The sequence below is a fragment of the Zalophus californianus genome, chromosome 11 (genome assembly GCF_009762305.2).
Source record: "Zalophus californianus isolate mZalCal1 chromosome 11, mZalCal1.pri.v2, whole genome shotgun sequence".
NCBI lineage: Eukaryota > Metazoa > Chordata > Mammalia > Carnivora > Otariidae > Zalophus > Zalophus californianus.
In genome coordinates, this window is record NC_045605.1 from 2049811 (window position 1) to 2070818 (window position 21008).

Consider the following 21008-nt stretch of genomic DNA (forward strand, 5'->3'; position numbering starts at 1 on the left):
GTATGCATAAGTATTTTGCCTGCTCTAAACCATTATACACATTCAAAGGACTGTTATTCATGCATTCTTCACATTAGTAAACAAAACATTTCAAAAGAGCAAGAACTTGCTTTAAAACAGTTGAAGGAATTTAAAGACTATGCATGTATATGCAAACCGCTAATTCATGCAGTCTCCTATCTTTTGGTAAAACATCTCTACGTCCATGGGGCGCCTGGCAGCTCAGTAGGTGAAGCATCTGCCTTCGGCTCAGGACATGATCCTGGGGGTCCTGGGATCGAGCCCCTGCTCAGTGGAGAACCTGCTTTCGCCTCTGCCTCTCCCCCTGCTTGTGCGCTCTCTCTGTCAAACAAATAAATAAATAAAATCTTAAAAAAAACTCTATGTCCAAACTAATTATTGCTATCTCTAACTTACAAAATAATAACTTGTAATTGTGGCGCTCAAGGAGACTTTACAAATCACCGACCGATGCCTTCAACTTCTAGGCACTGGGCCCCTCGTCTACCTTCTCAGGGCTGCTCCCATTACCCTCCTTATGGGAGGAGTGTTACTTCCTGCTCCCCTGAAGGCAGGCTTGGCCACGTGGCTTCCTTTAACCAACTGAAGAGGAGGAGAAACTTTAAAACACATTGTGTGGTTCTGCCATCACTCTTTTCCCTCCGCTGTGCATCCCCCATGGGGCTGAGCCTTCGGCCCCGACTCCCAAATGGAGAAGCTACGCGGAGCACTGCGGCTAGGGATTAGGAACTTACATGTAACATGACTGGGAAGCCAACCTTGGCTTTTGTAAGCCCCTGAAATTTCAGGCTTGTTTGTTACTGCAGGATAACTTAGCAAACCATTACTATCTCAGGAGTAAATGCCCAAGCGACTCTTCTAATGGGGACACATCTAACTCACGAGAAAGCCAGAACGAGACTCCGCATCTCCTCATGCCTCATCAAAGCTGTTTTCCACTCTAGCACATGCTTTAAGAAATGAGACACCTCCTCTAAATAGCTTTGCAGACTTCCAGAGTGATTTCTGGTCACTCATTGTTTTCTTCCCCAAATCCACTAGTGGCAAAAGCATGAGCACTGCCCTCCTCTAGAGTACCCTTCCAATATCCACTGATCTCTGTCCCAATTCTTGGGACAGTTTTAACCTGGGCTCCATATTCTCTTCCAAAATAAAAAAGAGAAGGAAAGTCATCTTGTTTTCAGAGGCAACTGACATTTCTTACCGGAATGGTCAGTGGATGTCCCCTACAATGTGCACAGGGAACAGGTGGGTCCATGCGGAAGGTAGCCAGACGCAGGGGTACTCCTGGTCCAGGGTGGGAGTGAGGTACACGTTCACCCCGAGTCCAGGTGCTACTTCAAAATTTATCCCAGCCTGAGTTCTGATCCAAAAGATAGTGCAGTCCAGTGTTCACTTCTCATAATATGTCCCCTGATATTATCTCAGGTAATATTTATATTTCAAAAAGGTAGAGAGAGTCCCCACAGAGTGGTAGAATGAAAAGGGAGGTAATCTCATACTAGATGTATTTGCAAAACACTATTTCTTCTTCCAATATCAGTTCCCTCCAGGAAAAATCACCGGCATTTAAAATAAATCATCTGTGAATGAAAACCTTATTTTATATGAAATGATGCACAAGCCTTGATACGCAGATGCCAAACTGCACGTACTCTGCTCTCTCTGCATTTGACATGTGAGAAGCCAGAAGAAACTTTGTATCATTTAGGAGCCGTCTATTAAAGTTTCTTCTCTCAACTTTTACAGGGTGTCATTCTTAAACACTTTTATAATGTCTAAGGTATATACAAGGATGTGTATTGTAACAATTATGGCTGTGTATATTTTGCAAAGATTGTAGTTTCTATATCTTGAAAGTATTTTCATAAATTGTTATTTTATAAATACTAATGAAGTTAATATGAAAGAAAAAAATAAAGTCATCTTTCAAAGACACAGTAAACACATACTATATAAGCATTATGTGTCTTCCTTTCATGTAAAGCATTAAGTTACGAAGGACATTAGCGGTCATGTGGTTCACAGCCCTGCAAAATGCAACAATTGTTTTTATCATCAAAAATGGTCAGCAGGTAGTCTTCATTTCTAGCTGTGGAAGCTCTATTTTAAAACAAATCCAAAAAATAAAATAAAATAAATCCAATAGTTGCACAATCCCTCTTTGATTTTATTTGAATTGGATGCCAAGTTTTGCACAATGTTGTGTATGTTAACAGAATACTTACGGGTAGAAATGAGACCATTGAAATCCAAAGCCCCTGTCTATGGGCAGAGGAGAATCCGGTACCCATGGCAGGGAGGGGGATGGTGGGCCAGGGGGCTGGGTCAAGTTCATGATCCAGCTCACACCATCTACTGTATTCAAATGCTGACCATAGTAGTCTCAACCCTAATGTGAAATTCACTGCCCTTTCAAGAAGTCTTTGGTGAACTCCTGTCATCCTGACTGACAGGTTTAGAGGAGGCCTCCTCAGCCTCAGGAAGAACATGAAAACCCTGACACTTGAAGGCTTCTTGATATCGCGGCTGGAGGAAAGAAAAGCATCCCACCTAACCCCCCCCCCCCCCCCCCCCCCCGCAGAGTGAATAGGAAACAATGGCTGCTCCTGGGGGTCCCTCCCACAACCTGACTCAGCACCGGGACAGTACTGAGTGCTTCTGCCTTTAGTGCTTAGCTATTCTCAGAGAGAACAGAAAAAGGAGGGGAGCTTTCTCCTATTTCCTTATGATGCGGAGAGAGAACTGTGCCACCGTACGTAATATACAGAAGCCAAAAACTATTTGGGTCAGGCAAAAGCCATCCAGTTAGAATCACTGTATTCTCAGCTCTGTGTGGGATGCTTCCCATTGCGTTATGGGGGAGAGAATGGGCAGGGGGGAAGGAGGGAAGAAAGATTGTTCAAGGCAAAAGAATAGCCTCTTTAACCATCATGGCGTCAGATAAAGCTGGGTTCAGGAAGCTAGGTGTTTGCTCTGCTGCCCTCCAGGGCTCCCTGCGTTTTCGCTCACCCGCCGGGCGCCTTGTCTACGCTCTCCTGCCTACTCAGCCAAGGCCTATCTTAGACTTCATCAGAACCAACAACAACGACAACAAAATCCTTCACTCTCCTGTGTTAAGTGGAAGATACTATTCTTTTAAGAGCAATAGCAACAACAACAAAAAAGCCATAAACTTTTATAGAAAATAGGAATATAAGTTAACAAGAATCTTTGCTCTCAAGAGAGCACTACATTATCCTCTGCCAACTTCTTACTAAGTTTACGGATGGGATGGAAAGCTGATGATTTATTGTACACCGTAAAGAATATTGCTTCTGGGAGCTGTTTTAACCTGGGCTCCATATTCTCTTCCAAAATAAAAAGGAAACTTTAAATTGGATTTTTGACACCGGCTGAGTATTTTCAGTCTAAAAACTACGGAGTAGATTAATTTCAAAATGGGACACCATAAGCATGAGACGGCTTCTGAGAGGTGACTGGCAGCGCCGTGCACGAACACCCCCGAGACCCCAGACCCTTCACTGACCGCCCCCTTGCTCCCCTCTGAAGACCAGAGCTTCCCTCGGGGCCGACAGGAGAGCGGCCCTCTGAAATCCCGGCCAGGCTGGGAAATGTTGGCCTTCTGTTGGCCTCCAAACCATTGATATTTTTCATACAATACATTCCCGTGGCCCCAAATCTCAAAGTTAGAGAAAGGATGCCGGTCAGAGGCCATCCACATTACCAGCTTCTGACACATTCTTTGAAAGATACTGCAGGCATATACAAGGACACGTACATAGTCACCTCCTCTGGGACTCAGGACCCGCAGCTACTGCTAATTATATAATTCTTCTTCTTCTCCTCAGGATTTGCCACGTTCCTGCTTCTCCTGAAGTCCCGGTCAGGTCCCCACATTCGCCAAGTACGGCGGCATCTGCATTTTCAGTATCTGTCCTCACCTCCTGCTGCCATCACCCTGAATGATGCCAGAGTCCATGCAGACAGCAGGGCGAATACCCTTGATCTGAGGTCCTTTGACTCATCTCTTTGGTGTCCCCACTCCAGCAGCCCCTTCTATGTCCGAAATCTTAAAGGCACCATGCACCCTGTGGCCACGACCTCTATAATCCCATATGCTCTTGAGCTCTTGCTGCTCTCTCTCTGTCTTTGACCCCAGTGAGCCCTCCAGACACTCAATACCTCCACGTCCCCCCAGGTCATCAGCCGTCTACTGATCTTGGAGGCCTGGTAGAGTCCGTCACTTTCAGTGCTGTCTTGTCAGTACTCCCTCGCCACCTGGCTGTCCCCCAGCCCTCACGCTGCCGAAGTCCTCTCTGGAGCAGTCGCACCGTTCTTCAACATCTGGATTTCTGCTGGAGGAAAGGCACACACCCAGCACCCAGCGCACCATGTTGCCTTTCTTTCTTATATCTCCACACCCCTTTCCTCTAGTTATCTGTCCGTCCAACCTACAAAAGATGTTTGAGTCTCTTTACCATCTTAAAAGTATCTTCCTGATTCAAACCTCCTCTCTAGGTATCATTTGTTTAAATTTGCATCCATTCACACTCAAGCTTTTTGAAATAATAGCTTACACTTGGTGTTGACTGCAATTCTGGGCCACCTTCCGTCCCATGGCAGCCTGGTTCTCACTCCAATGAAAACACTCTTATTAATATTTTTAATAGCTTTTGAATTTCCAAAGCCAATGCACCCTTTCTATATAGCCTTTGTTTAACCTGACACCTTTCTAACATTTAACGTTGTGGATGATGCCCTCCATAATCATCGCTTCCCTTGTCTTCTGTGGTATTATGCTCTGGTGTTCTCCTTTTGCTTCTCCACCTATTTCTTCTCTGGATTCCTGTCTTTTAATGTCTTTTTAAATGTAGTGTTTTCCAGGATTCTGATACTTGATACTTGGTACCTGGTTAAACTCATTGAATTTCGTGGTCTGAGCACTAATATGTACATGAATGATACCTAACTCCATACGCCAGGCCAAGAAATCTTTGCTGAGAATTAGATCATTTTGCCACATTCCCTCTGGCCAACCCCCCCTCCCGCCCCGTGGATGTCCCATAAGCTCTTCAAACTCATCATGTCCAAAATGGTACTCATCCGTACCCCCACAAAACCTGCTCATCATCCTGTGTCCCCTTTCCTAGAAAGATAAAACCACCTTCACCTGTTATATATCATATACCTCGCTGTCATGCTGAAATATGCTCCATTTAGTCACTAAGTTCTTCAGATCATAATTTCTTCATCCTTCAAAACCATGTCTTCTGCCCTAAGTTTTAAGTCAGAAGTTCACCACATCTCTTGTGGGTTTCTATGATAGCTCCCTAACTAGTCTGTCTCTATTCGTATCCAGCTGCAGTCTAACCTCCACTGGTCTGTCATATTGGTCGCCGAAAGTAAAATCAAAACAAAAATTGCTCCCCCACCCACGCAACTTCCAAGCCCCCGATCCCTCAGAGGTTCTCAATAGCGTGTTGTCCTGTGATGAGTACATCGAAACCTTTAGTGTCTGGTTCCCTCTTACTCTCCTCCACGATTTCCAGCGGGTCGCTCTTACTCCTCTGGGCTCTCAGAATTATTCCATGCTTTATCAGCCCTTTTAAATTTGCCGAGGCCACTCCCTTTGCTTGGAAAGTTCCCCCAACCCTTTCCCTTTAGCTAACTCAGCCTTATCATTTAGAACACAAGTGAAATCACTTCCTTTGAGAAGCACTATTAGTTCTGATTCGTAGATGCTACCTCCTCTGTGTTCCCAGAGTATATACTTTGGGAACCAAAGACTTACAGTGTACTTTTCATTAATTTTCATGCGTCCACAGGAGCTAACATAGTTCCTGGAACATAACAGGCTCTCCATAAAGACTTAAAAAATGACTGAGTTCCAAAGGCATGATATGACACTTAATGAAATTAAGTGCTTATCAAATTAAATTTGATCAAATTCTTAATGAAATTAAGAATTCTTATCAAATTCCTAATTAAGATCCATTATCTATGAAGTGGGAATTTGATTAGTAACTTTAAAGAACATATTTTCAAGTGGCCAACTCACTTTTAAGCTATTTTTATTCATAAAGGTGGCTTAACGTTAGATGTTGGCTTATGGGTTAATAATTATTTCTATTCATAAACATTTCTAAATGTGTGACAACTAAAGGTTCTATAAACTCACTTTCTTGGCAGCAAGACCACTGTTGACATTTGGTTTTATCTCCAAAAGTGTTTTTCTTCTTAGTAAACTGTTGAGGTATTGCCCTTAACATGAATGCTCTGAAGGTGGGGTAGTGGGTGACTAATTCAATTATTTTAAGGCCATGTGAAAAGAATATTTTCTCTATATTTCTGTCCTTTGATATCAGAATTACTCCTTCAGGAGCTTTTAGTATTGAAATTCAAGATATTGCAAAGGTTCTCATAGATTTAACTCTGGGTCAAGGTCTTTTTGAAAATTTATTCACTACACATAATTGGTTTCTTTTAAGGCAAAAAAAATATAGATTCAGGTAGCAATAAAATATCGAGACAAAATGATAACTGGTTTTCAAAATAATGTTAATTCTGGAACTTGAGAACTCTAAAATTGAAATGTTGCAAAAAGGCAAGATCATTTCACAAAACAGGAAACACTGATATTAACAAGTAAAAAAAGTCTTAAGAATTTAAAAGGAAAGTTTCCCTGCCATAGGTGATCATGCTTAATCAATCTGAAAGAAATGGAACAAAAATGGCTGTGCTAATTATAGACACTATACATTTCAGAGGAATCAAATTATTTACCTGACAAAGGTCCTTCGGTAACTTTCGCTAACTTGTATAATGTACACGGATAGGTTCCTTGTAGGGGGAAGAGTACAGTGGATTTCAGACATTCTTTATCCAGAAGTGTTACTATTACATCAGATATAGAACATCTCAAACTTGGAAGAACACAAACATTAGTGAAATCACCTCTAAATATCAATCACTGATCCCAAATCCCTATTACAATGTATTGTATGGAATATGGAATGAATGTCTTTATAAAAAGTTGTTCTGACTTCTTTGGTATCACCGAATCTAGAATTGTATCTGCTTTCCCTGAAATTTCAAAGGAGAGAGTTCCACTGCAAAATACAGCAAGTGATAACAAGCTATGGAGGGAAGTGGTAACTGTTGAGATATTTCAAAGGCGCCGAAACCCAAGAGCGCTACTACTTGAAACTAGGAATCAATTGTTGGTGTGTGCGGTGCATTTGGCAAAATGGGAATCCGATTACCAAATCATTTTGTGAGTAGTTTCATATAAGATGGTGACAAACTTGTGGGAATTCAGGAAGAGCTGACTGATTAACAGACTGAGGAAAATGATTTTCAAGACAAGATTATAAAAACTAAATATACTGTTCATCGACAAAGGAATTAAGTACTTGATGTACACTACGTATAAAATTTTTCAGAGAGTTACTTAGGGGGATATGATACAAATTTCCAAGAATTCAAAATACAACACCATGAAGGGAAAGAATTTTTCACAATGTTCCCTGGGGGCAATAACTAGAAGTCAGGGCATGAAATTGAGTAACAGAAAATGTAGGCTCCCCATCTACAAAGTTTTCCCAATAGTGATATATCTATTAAATTGTGGAATGGCCTCACAGTGGAAACAGTGGAAAAGCCATCGTGTAAAGTCATTTCACACCAGAGTGGACAAAGTATTCAAAGATACACCTTTGGAAAGAAATCCACCCAACTGCTGTGATGGACAGTAAAATGAATGACCCACTCGGGCCACCCATTTGTGCTTCTGAAAGTGTTATGTGTCTTTCGCTCAGCATCTGTCTTCCATGGGAACATATTCCTATCCCAGCTTTCATTTTATGTTTAGGATTTCAATCTCTTTTGAGTTTATTTTTCTAAAAGGCCTCCAGTTTGTAAACCCTTTGGTTTGCTTGGATTATAGTTTATGAAAATCACACTTGTAAGTTACTATCCTGAGTCGCTATAAGGAAACTGCTTGGAGGAAAAAACAATAAACCAGTTAGAATTTTAATCCACTTTACAATGTACTTGGAAGTACATACATCTAGTCATAAACTCATTGCCTTTGAAAGCTGATGAGAGAGCAGAAACAGAATTTTTTAATTTTATTTATTGATGTCAATCCGGTAGTAGAATCTTCTCTTTTAGCCATTTATGAATATGTCACTTTTTCATGTTTTATTAAACTCCAATCCTTTTGCTTATGGGCATTTATTAACTAATCTTCTCTTATATGACAATTTATGGGCAATGCATAGGCAATGGATTAAAAAGGAGATATTTGGTGCCTTTGACACACTGAAAATAGCTGCTTAATCATTTATGCTAATCTCAGTTATATTACATACATATTTACATCTCATAAAATCCTTGGCTACGTAAAAATTTATTGTAAATTTCAAACATTTGTCAAAGGAATGAGAACCTAGCACTTTACCTTTGTTTCAATATTCCATCTCATGTATAAGATCCATTTAAACCTATTAAGGAATTCTCGCACCATAAAGCTGTTTCTTACTTCACAGATATTACAGCAGCAAAGAACACTTGAGTTGTAATGCTTACCACACCTCCAGGTTCTTAGTTACATCAGTTTCAGATGTACTGCCCGCTTTGGGAATACTCACGGTGTGAAAATGTGACATAAAGCCTGCTCACAGTAAAGAGGGTCATACAAACGAGGAAACGGTGAAAGGAGGCTGCGGTTTGTGCAAATCTCCCCGACCTTCTCTTACTTCACATATAACCCCTCCCCTTCTTGCCTTTTTGTTTAAGTCCTAACAGGTCTTCTGTTGTTCGTTCCCATTTCTCCTCAAAGCCCTGTCTCTAAAATACTCCAGGAAATCACAAGGGTAACTTTGGGCAATAAAATGTGTAGGAAAGGCTTAGAGTAGAATTTCTGAAACTCAGCACTATTGACACTTTTAGCTGGATAATTTTTTGCTGGGGTCGGGAAAAGAGGTGACCTGTACATTGTAGAATACTGACCAGCGTTCCTGGTCTCCACCTACTGGATGCCGGTGGATTTCCCCCACTGCTCTGCCAGTTGTGACAACCAAGAATGTTCCCAGATATTGTCTAACATCTCAGGGCGGCGGGGGTGGGGAGGGAGGAGAGCTCACCCCCGGTTGAGAACCACTGCTAGAGCAAGGTGGGCAAGCGTGGGGGGAGCCACTGGATAACCTGACAAACTCATCTTTTGGTTCTTCCTCCTTGACATCTCCAGGGCCTGATAAACTCATCTTTTGGTTCTTCCTCCTTGACATCTCCAGGGTTCTGTGGAGAAGGCCGCTGTGAGAAGATGGGCTGCGACTGGTGATCAAAAACATGAGCCTCAATATCCAGACCGAATGGCCTTAGGGAATAAGACTGTGAAGCTCAGTTTTGTGAAAACTCAACAAGAGGTATCAGTAGGCTAATGTACAGCCTCCCCAGAGAGAGGCACCCTAGACCCCCTTTCTAAGAATGGCCTAGTGATAGGTTCACATCTGATTCTCTGAACCAATGACAGCAGGTGAAATGAGATGGTGCAAATATTTAAACAGTTTAAGACACACAGACTTAGAGTGAGAAGTCCGCTATCTAGCAGTAAAAATGTGGGCATACTTCATTTATTTCATGGACTGCACAGGACATGGGGAAGCCACATGGAGAATTTGAAAGTTTGCTTCCAGTTTTTGTCTGTGTAGCTTCAATGAACTGGCCAATGTCGAAAGAAATTGTCACAAAAGTCTGGCAATAACAATTCATTCACTGGAATATACACCGTGAGTGTCAACAACGTGCACGGAGCTTTGCCAAGGCATACAGCAATCAATAAAACAGGACCCTGGCCTTTGTGAAATTTTAGGGTTAGACTAACATGTAAACAAGTGTCGCTCATTGGAACAATACAGTCTTGGAAGACTCACTGGAAGAATACAGAACGGAAGTCTTGTGTACGCAGGAGGGAGGGGTCACTTCCCACGGGGGAGGGAGAAGAGGCGCAACTGAAGGGGTGGCTCTTGGAAAGGAGTTTTGGAAGATCCGAAGTAGGCGATAATCCTGCACGCCCGCCATGTGCCATCCTCTGCACCGGCGCATTCTATCTGTGGTGTCGACAGGGACTCTGGCACTCACTGTGTGACCTCAATGAGAGGGCTCAGGCTTGGGGGGCTGGAAGTCTCACTGAGAGCCCCAAAATCTGAGCAGCAGCAGAGTCCGCATTCAAATTCCAGAGCCTTCTCTGAGCAAAAGAAGCCTCATTAACTTGCAGAGGCTGTGAACACACCACAACTGTTCTTGGCCATCTCCACTACACAGTGTGGCTGGAGACCCAGGGAGAGATCAGCCAGCCTTAACAGTAAGGGACAGAAAAGGTCGGTTGTTCTGTTAGTGTTTGGAGGTTGTCGCAGATAAAGGGCAGCCACTGAAAGGTTTAAAGAAGAGGAGTGGCATATTTATTTGGATTTGAGACTCAGAAAGATCTCTTAGGCTGATGTGGGGAAGAAAGGAGGGGTTCAGTGACAATCCTACAGGCAGAGAAACAAGGAAGGAAAGAGATTCTTGGGTGTCACCCAGGGAAGAGATTATGGTAGCCTTAGGCAGAGTGATAGAAAAAAAGGAAAAAAAGGGGGGGGGCTCACACAGAAAGAGATTAAGGAGTTAGGGAGTTAAAAAGGGAGTTGCATTTTTCCAAGTACAAAGAGAAAAGACAATGCCTGTACTCATTCCCAGTGTTTTCTTCTGCTGCCCAACCCTCGCCAGGATAGCATGGGGACTCAAAATGGTGGGGCCCGAGAGTTCTGTGAGAGGTGCTCCCTCCTCCTGAGGTACCACCACCTCCAGCAAGGGAGGAAGTGCCGTCCAGCCCTGAAGTCACCGCACAGCACTATTCGGCACTTCCTTCATAACCTCTGTTCCGTCCTCACTGATGGTACTGTTAGGTGTTGTTTTAATTTCTCTTCAAAAGCTGGACCAGGCCCCTGGAACCCTCCAACGTACCAAGCACGCAGCAGGTTCTGCAGGATGACTTGTCACATCAGCCCCCTCAAAGCCCTCGTGGCAGTGAGAGTATCCGAGTATACAGAGATGCATCAGAAAGCATGTGTATTACTTTGCTGCATTTTGATATTTTTCATTCAAATATACCATATCTAGAAATGAAGCTTAGTGGCAGAGTCCTCCTCCACCTAGAAAATCAGGGCAGGGCTGGGAGGACCAAGTATCACTTATTATGTATTTGAGGGTAATGGGATATATTCTGTATAGAGATTTCTGTTTTCCTTTAAACGTGTGATTGCTGAGTCTAAATAAGATGAGGACGGAGCCGTTCAAACCTGCAACGTGTCAAGAAGCAGGTTTACAGAAATTAAAGCAGAGGTTAGAAGATCATGAGAACAGGGGAAAAGAAGGCCGATACTATATATAAACAACAACAAGCTCCCAGCACTCCACAGCGCAGGAGATGGTGGGGGGATGGGGCTGCTGCAGGCGCCTTCCCAAAACATTGTCATAAGATGTCTCATTCTCGTTGCTAACACCTGAGCAAACAAACAGGCACTGTTAAATCTATTTTCTCTGTCACAACAAAAATTTTTTAAATAGCAAAACAGAAGAAATGTTCTCTTAACTGAAGGTCAGAGCCATGGTGTCTTCAAAATGAAATCTGGTTTACTGACAGAAGAAAATGGGCCAGGAATGGGGACGGTGTTTATAAGGTAAGGGAGCTGCTTTGTTTTCTTTCTCATGAACGTATCTGTCTTTTAAAGTGGCCCCTTTCCTAAGGCCTCCACCCAGAAAATTAACTAAGAAAATTAAAAATTAACTAATATGAACTAGCATAATGTTTGATTTGAAGGTAGTGTGGAATTAAGAAAACTAATAAATCAAGAGGTCTCTTTTTATGGGGCTGAAATATATTGACATTGATGTGAAGTGTAGAATTCAATGATAGAACGCTAAAGCCTATTGAGCTACTTAATGGAATTAAGAAGCACGCTCCACAGTTGGTTACAATATCTCAAAACGAGGTGGTGCATTTACATTTTATTAAGTGCTTTCCCTTATCTTATCTCATTTCACCCTACTATGTGCTGGGCACATAGTAGGTGTTCATAGTGTGTTCCAGGAACTTACTGAACATTAATTCATTTAGGAACATTCACTAACACATGCCCCTCCGATAAGTGGTGCAGGAAAACAGACACAATTTAATGAAGGCTTGCCATTGTCTTTGAAGTGTTCCTGGTCCCGTGATGACAAGAAACGCCCACACACAACATAAGTGTTGTAGAATAGCTCTGGTGAACTCATTGCTATGAAAGTGGTGAAATGAGCAGCAAATGCGAACTTAGGGATGGCATCGTCAGAGAGGAGTGTGGATTCTGGAGCTCGACTTCTAGATTAAGCATTCTTATCAAAGGAAATAGTTCTTAATAGGGCAGCACATCAGGATCAGCTGAGGAGCTTTGATAAATAGAGTTCTGCACACCCTTTCCCTGAGATTCTGATTCAGTAAGTCGGGGAAAGTTCTGAGCACCTATATTTAAAAAAAAAAAAAAAAAAAAACTTTAGGTGGTTCTAATGCAAACACTTGATTAAGAGCCATTTTCTTCCAACTGGGATGCTTCATTCTGTCTAAATTATGCTCTACGGGTTTAGTCTAAAATGCCTTGGGTTGATTTTCTTCCTTTTAGCTTTAGGATTTATCACTTTTAAATGCAAATAACTTGGGATGGGTAAGGCTTTAAGCTGTTATCAGTCAGTGACTCGTTTTGTTCCCTCAGGGCGTGGACTGAAGGATCCCCCCTCCTTGGGTCAGCTACTGCTCCTTCTGTGACTCATACCCTGACCACCTTCTCTTTCCAAAGTTACTTTGTCTGTTCTCCCCTCCCACAGCCTCTTGTTTTTTCATTTCAGTCACTGCTTATCACAGCCTGTCTCCTTAACCTGACTGTCTGGAGGGCAGGTTTCCCACCTTATTTGCATCCCCAGGACCCAGCTTGAACTCTGACCTAGAGACGGAGATCCACAAGAATGCATGTGGAATAAATGAGTGACCGAATTAATTAGAGAAGTAATTTAAGCCTGGCCTACATGAGCGATCTGCTAGTGGTTTTGATTTGTCAGGAAAGAACCTTTTGGGCCGAGGTGAGATGAGCGGGAGTCAGGGTTGTAGATGATTTCAAAAGGAAACTGGGGGCACAAAAAACAAGATCTTTGTCATTCTGCCTACCACTGGGCTTTTGAAATAACCATTTTATTTTCATGTTGATGATAGCATATATTTTTGTTACGCAAGGGAGGCTCTTACAAAAGGCACAGAAGAAAATGGATCGTTTACAGTTGTTTTTGTAACTAATTAAATAAAAAATTAGGCACTGGCCTGAAATTTGAATTTAGAGCTCTGCCTTTATAACCGTGTTTTTCCTTCAGAAATGGTTTTTTGGTTAAGACTTTGCATTTATAAATATTTTGTAATAATTAAAAAAAAAACTTTCCTATCTATCCTCATGGCTAAATGAAATAAGTTTCTATTACAAATTCATATTTCTTTCTTGTCTGTTCTAGAGATATTTATTGTAGAGATTAGAATACCAGGTGGTTCAAGGTCTTTTTCTCCTTGTAAAAATAGCCAGTTTTAGCATTTCAGGGGGAAAAAAATGCCAGAAGATCACATTGAGTACTTGTGGCCTTTAACACCTATACGCTTCAGAGATGTGGCTTATCTTTGAGCCAACGGAATATTTTAGGGGCTATCTGCACAGTGTTTTGTAGAATTAGGTGATGTCACAGCAGTGATATCCGGAACTTTTCAAATCCAAATATACTACTAAAATTAGAATTTTTATATTAAAGGTATATTTCAAGATATTTTCATGAACAGTTCAAAAGGGATGAAGGTGTGGATCTAAGATAGCCTAATGAAAAAAGAGCCCTTAAGGGTTTTTGGCTTACTGTCCCAAATCTGACTCAGGGTGTATGCAGGTTTCCAGCTAGGCACTGGAATCACACTACATAACTGCTCCTAGGGCTGACCTTACTGTCAGGCCGATGGTCTCCCCAGCGTTCGTCTGGTTTAACATGCTGTACACTCACTGTTGCAGTGTCCCCCAAATTCATATCTTGCAACCTAATCCCCAGCGTGATGGTACTGGGGCCTCTGGGAGGTGATTCAGCCACGAATGTGATTAGTGCCTTATCAAAGAGGCTCCAGAGAGCTCTTACCTCTCCTGCCATGTGAGGTTATAGCAAAAAGACAGCCAGCTATGAACCAGGAAGTGGGCCCTCAACAGACACCAAATTTGCCTTGAACTTGGACTTCCTAGGCTCCAAGACTGTGAAAAATAACTTTTAAGTCATCCAGGCTATGGCATTCCGTTACAGCAGTGCAGACACAAGACCTCTTAACCTTGGACCACTTAACTTCATTCTAACCCCCCAAAGATACTTTAATAGTAACAGTACTAGTGATAGGTCCATCTGTTGTACACAAACTGTACATCAAACCCAGACACCCTACAGGTAATCCTCGAGCAGCTTTACGATACAGGTGGATCCTTCCCATTTTGCACATGAAGAAACAGCCTCTTGGGCAGTCTAAATGCGCGTCCTAGGTCTCACGGATAATACACAGATGTGAACTTGAGTGTTTCTGATTCATATATCCTCTGTCCTGTATAGAAAGCCTCAAAAAAATCAAAGGAATGGCTCTGGAGTGTTTTAAAAACCTGGAAAGCTCTGGAGGCTTTGGGAAAGACCCTGAGAGTGACAGAATATCAGGACCCCAAAGACCACTTTTCCATTGTAAGAAGCCCTGAGTCTTCCAGGCTGCAGACTTTCTTCATGAGAAATAGAGGACCCGAACCATGTCTGCTACGATGTCCCAGTTACACAGTCCGAGGTAAGAACGGCTGAGGTCAGGCTGCTACTGATGCAATTATAATGCTCCGTGAGGCTGAAAAGACAGACTTCACAATCAGAATATCGGCTTCCATGCCACAATCCCCCTGACCTCTGACCCCAACAATGGCCCCCACTCTTCCATCCTCACGGCCACCCCTCCAATGCCCAGTGAGTCCTGGACCAAAACAGCTAAGGCCCACTGGTATGTTGGTATGACTGCAAATCTCTCAGGTCTTAAGTCTGGAAAAAAACAGGCAATGGGCTGTTAGTACCTCTTCTCTTTGTGCATTTCTGGGGATTGTTTCTTATTGTTTTTACTCCCAAACTATGAGATGCATCATAGGAGCTCAAGAATATGTGTTGGTTCAGCTCAGTTAAACATCTTGAGACCTACTTAGAACAATACCCTGTGACAGACCTTCTGGAACAAGCCACTCTCTACCCTCAAGGAGACACAGTGAGATGTGTACAAAGATTTTTATGAAATAAAAAAAAGACTGAAAAGGAAGACATCAAAATATTCACAGAGGTTATATTTGCACCCAACTACTGGTGTTTTTGTTTTTTTTTTTTTCTTGATTCCTATTCTATATATTTCCCAAAGTATCTGGGTATGTGTTCATTATTTTTTCTTTGGAAAACTGTAATGTTGATAAAGACCAACAATCTGGGAGGAGGGAGTGGAGGGAAATAAGCTAAGGACAGGTAGTAGTTTTGACATTGAATATGCTTTGACCGAAGAGGGCTTGGATCTTTGAGGACAGGTATAGATAGATGTGAAAATAAGATAAAATAGCAGGGATGAGAGGCGGAAAGTCCTGAGGTAGCTGGGTCATCAGGGAATAGTGCTGCTTGTCTGGAATGAGGAATGCACAGGGAGGAGAGAGAACTGGCTAGGATGCTAGCTTGGGATCGGAACACGGAAGGCTCTCAGTACTGGAGTGAGGCGTTTGGACATTAGGTTCACAGGAAATTGGAAGTCATTCACTGGAAAATGATTTGACCCCAGCTCTCCTGTAGCAGGCAGCTATGTTCTGGACAGACTGAAGGTAAGGGAGACAGGAGGCGGAGAGACTAATCAGGAAGGGATCAGCAGGACCCAGCCAAGAAGCGATGATTACTTGATTATTTATTCATGTATCTCTCTCTTCCAGAGGTGGCTCCATGCCTTTTTAATCTCTTTTTGATTTTTTTTTTTTTTTTTTTTTTTTTGCCTGCCTGACCCCAATTTTCAATTGCAAAATAAGGAAAGAGTCACTTGGAATCTGTAGCTCAATATTTTCACAGGTGACAGAAGCCATGTTGAATGGAGGTCAGCCTTAACGGGTCCCATTCTCACTGATAAAGGGGACATTAAAGGCAGTTATTTTCAAGACGAGATGAGTCCTGTCTATATGATTAATTTCTAATTCCTTTGTTCAGCTGGGAGAGGAGACTGGCATTGCCCTGAAGTTCTCAGGACCTTCAACTCCCCAAAGTGGCTGATCTCGAGAGAGGGAGCAGGTCAACCAGCTCTCCTTAGGATCAGAGCTGGGTGGGATTGAGTTCCCCAGGACTGTTACCAAAGATGGCCGAAAAACACAAGCATAAATCACGGTGGGCTTGGACCCTTCACGGAGCACACTGCTCTCTGTTCGCTCTTCCGGAGGGGAAACCTTCTGTCTGTGCTCCTGCCTCAGTTCACAGATACGGAGACATCCACAAACATCTTTGGCCTCCTCCGTCACAAATGCCTTCCCTTTATCACTTCTTCTGTCCTGCTACGCTTCCTCCACCACATCCCCTTTCCCCATTTCTCTCTTGGGCTGCCTGCATTTGACTCCAACCATCGGGAGGCTCTCGGCGCCCCTCCATTTCCTGGCCCATCTGCTGCGCACAGGTGGACTTAGAGTCTGCCGGCCTCACCGGCTGTCCTGCCTGTTGGTGAGTACTTGGGACCAGACCTATCATCTTCCACGCAGGGGGAGGGGCATGTAAGTGCACCCCAGTCTCTTCTCTGGACCCCAGACTCCTCGAAAGAAGCCCTGGGTGTGAATTTGCATCGCAGGAGTAGCACACTCCCCTCTGGCTTTGGGTCCCCGGCAAGTTCTCTAGTTTTACAAGAGAGTCTTGAGCTTTGGCATTTCTTAGAACACCATGAATAAAGCTGCTGTTTTGGTGATTTTTTTTGGCTTCTTGTCTCTCTTTTCTACCGGCTAGAATAAAGGAAGTATAGTTAAGTGGTTAGCAACTGTAACCTCCAACACTTTGAGAGAACTCATCAGGATATTCTGAAATGCCTCCCCCTTTTTTTTCACCTTTGTGCCTTTATTTAGGCAATCCCCTTTTCCTGGGGTGATTCCCTGTCTCAGTCCAATGGTGGGCAACAGAATATGTGACCCCAAGATATGTCACTTTGGCATAAAGAGTAGTTTGGGCTGAGGGCAACTGAGAAGAAGAGACATAACTTCTGCCCTCCCCTATCTGCCTAGAAGCAGAATATAAATTTGTAAAGGGGCCCCCACGCCCCTCTCTACCACAAAGGGCAGAAGTGAATCACCAGAGACAACTCCAGACCCTTACCAGCCTGGAGGCACCAGAGAAACCTACAGAACGAACCTAACTGGCCCTTAGGTTCCATTAGCCCCCCCCCCCCCCCATATTTACCTTCCCACAGTTTGCTACCCTGCAAACTCAAAAAGTCCCTTTCCTTTGTCTTGTCACTTCTCTGAAAATGTATTGATCTTTTGTCAAGATGGAATTTAAACTCCAGTTCCAACTGCCCCTCTGGAGTTACTCATCGCGGAGTGCTTCCCTGTGCGTATGAGATGCACGTGTTCACGCACTTGTGTTTCTCTCGTTGTTCTTTTGTCGGTCTCATCTGCAGGGCCCCAGACAGAGGACCTGGGAGCACAGAGGGGAAAACAGCTCTTTTTCTCTCTTCCACCAGCCAGCCCAGCCTGCATGAAGTTAAGTGCCCCTCCTTTCTGTGTGTCGCCCAATGTCCCACACGCATTTCTTCACTGCGAAGCCCAGTGGTTTATAATCGTGTGCCTTTCTCCTGCACAGGACTATCATTTTCTTCTTATTATCCACAGTAAGTTCTTATTTATTTATTAGTGAACACTAGGTAGAGGTGTTTTTCACTGAGGTTTGCTTCATAGCTTTTTAAGAAAGAAATAGGGCTCTGTTTTAGGCATATCTTAAATATGCAAGCTTTTTCTAATATAGTTGAATGGCTTTTTCCTTCATTTTTCTCTTTTTCTCCAGCTACCAAAATATTAGTGCATCAAAGAGCACAGTATAGAGAGCAAGCCATAGGTCTGTAAAGAGGCACAGTCACTTAGAGTCACTACAACTTTCCGGGTCTCAAGGACGAAAGTTTACTCATAGTATGGCCACATAATTACACCCTAGATAAACAGGATGCTGCCCTGTCCAAGTGTCATTAAACTCCCTCTCAAAGCTGGAAATGTGTTTACTCAGCACATGCGGAGTCATCTGCTCATGTCATTAGCACATGGGGTTTATGGGCAAAATGAATTACAGCAGTAAAGTATTATGTCAAACACCGTGTTGGAAATGACGAGTCAACGTGGAAGAAAACATTCCCAAAGTCAGATAACGCCCACAGACAACATGTGTGGGGCTCGGAGCTGCATCTATAGACCCACAGGACATCATGGATGAGAGGTGGGGGTTCCCTGAGATTTTATGCACGATTGTAGACAGATTTCCTTTTCCCTGGAGGGCCCACAGCTTTCGTATCTCATGGATAGTGTCTATGTGTGAGCTCTGTGACCACAGGCAAACTCATAACCTCTCTGTGTTTACTGTCTCATTTGTAAAGTTACATAGCCTGTGTCCATTGCCTCATTTGTGAAATAAGAAGGTTGGCCTCAGCACTAGATCTCGACGATGCTGCAGCTCTATTCTCTATTCTTCTTGAAACCCGTCTTCATGCAATGCATGGTTCAGTAGCAGACTGATTACTTGCAGCATGGCAGGGCCTGAATTAAACACTTCATGGATTCAATCATCACGGTAACCCAAGTGGTTGGATGCTATTAGCCTCATCTGTGCCAAGTTATCAGTTTCTAGGAGGGCAGGGACTTTGTTTTCTTCAGTACTCTCAGTCCAGATGTGGCTGAGGGCGCATAGGAGGTGCTCAGTAAAAAGCCTGCTGAATCATGCACTGAGGCCAATGTATGACTAGCAAAAATGCCCAGAATTCAGCAGGGCCAGGTACTATCATGGGATTGCATCCACCTCACTTTTTCGTCTCCTATTCCCTAAATCCTTTCTTTTTTCAATTTACCTGCCCTCTTCTGCTCCCCACCCCCACACCTCCTGCAAGAGCTCAGATTCCCCTTTTCATTCCCTTCACCCACAATTTGCTCCTGGACCTCGCCATACCTTTTGAGAAATTATCCTTTGCTCCAAGATTCTACTAAATTTTGCTCTTCAGTCTCTTGTGAATTCTATTAAAGTTTTCATTATGTGCTCAGGTTTTAGGAAAGCAATCTGATTAAAATAATGAATTCACTTCAAAATGTTCTATGTAATTAGTGAAATTTTGGGACGTTTGTAAAATTTCAAATAAGAGCATTTATCCACCCGCGCCTACAAGGTGGTGCGACAATGAGACTCTGTCCGTAAGACTGTGCGCTTCAACCCACATCCGCTGAAGCCACTAGTAGGCTTCCCAACCTGGCAGCCCACTGCAAGGACACTTGCCTAGGGCTTTCAGAGCATGCATCTGTCCCTCTTGCTCAGCTCCCCTCCTGTTTGTTTAAGATTCATTTATGTGAGAGAGAGTGAGCTCCCTTGCACATGTTGGGGGGAGGGACAGAGGCAGAAGGAGAGACTCTCAAGCAGACTCCCCACTGCGCGCAGAGCCCAATGATCCCATGACCCTGAAATCATGAGCTGAGCCGAAGTCAAGAGTCTGATGCTTAACCAACTGAGCCACCCAGGAGCCCCTGCTCCCCTCCTGTTTGACCCTGACTGTGCCCTTGGTCTTCTCTCTGACCCACACTTTGTTTGAAGTCTCGTTGAGACTTTCTTCATATCTGCACTTAGCTGACTGTCTAAGTGCTGGAACCCTTGAGAGAGAGGCACAATAAGATGGGCTGAGATGAAAACACGGAATCTCCTTTCTCATCTTGGCTGAGAGGAGTTAGGTGCTGTCCTCCCTCCCAGCAGCCTGAATCCCAAGGCACCAAGAGAATTATTACTGTCAAGGGAAAGAGGTCTTCTCTTTCCTGTTTCAGGGTCTTAGGATTTGCTGTTCTTTTTGCTCATGGCTTCTCATGGGTGTTTCCTGCCCATCTTCCAGGTCTCAGTGCAAACTTCACATCCACGGATCTTCCTTGACACTCCAGCTGGACTGGGCTCCTGTCCTCATCACTGTCCATCACACTACTCACTCACCTTCTTTCCTGCTTTTACTGAACTTCAAATAATTTGCTCGTAAATATGTACTCACTTCCCTATTTACCTACGTGTTTATTGTCTGCACCTTCCACTACCATGCAAGATCCCAAGGGCAGAGACTCTGCGTGTGTTTTTCACTGCTGTGTCTCCAGGGAGCTGGACTGAGCCGGGCACAGCTCTCCGTAGGCACTTAATGAACAGCATCAGAGTCTATATAGCTCCCAAGCCTCCAGGAGGGTATATTTATAAGGAAAAAACTGATGGAGACAGCTACTGTGAGATCACCACCCTGACCTTGACTGTCCTTGGCTCTATATACACAGTCCAACTGTGTGGCCAGAGTCCCAATACATGTTCAGAATATCCAACAATTTTTTTATCTGACTGTGCAAATTAAGACTTTCCACACATTTTACAAAGAAAGTGAATGGGGTTCTTCACTCTCCAGCTTTGTCTGAGAATTCAGCTTCGGGGAATTAGGATGAACTGCCCATACCATTAGTTTGTTTTTGCTCAACCAACTGGTAAGGTTTAGTTGAACAAAATTAGAATCTGCAAAAGTTGTTGGAATTGAGAATCCTATCTTATTCAACTCCTTTTTTTTATTCCTCCTTTTTCTTCTCTTCCTCTTCTTCTTTCCCTTCCCCTCTCCTGCTTCT

The 21008-nt window shown here is 43.3% G+C and overlaps 1 protein-coding gene and 1 long non-coding RNA gene across 5 annotated transcripts in view; one reads left to right on the plus strand and one right to left on the minus strand.

Annotated features, from left to right (window-relative positions):
* Window positions 1–21008, minus strand: part of PDGFD (platelet derived growth factor D) — a 229909-nt gene that overhangs the window by 44167 nt on the left and 164734 nt on the right. The window lies entirely within an intron of this gene.
* Window positions 11563–17060, plus strand: LOC113914169. Its single transcript, XR_003517399.2, has 3 exons — window positions 11563–11747; window positions 14713–14932; window positions 16357–17060. It is a non-coding gene; the product is annotated as an uncharacterized LOC113914169 (long non-coding RNA).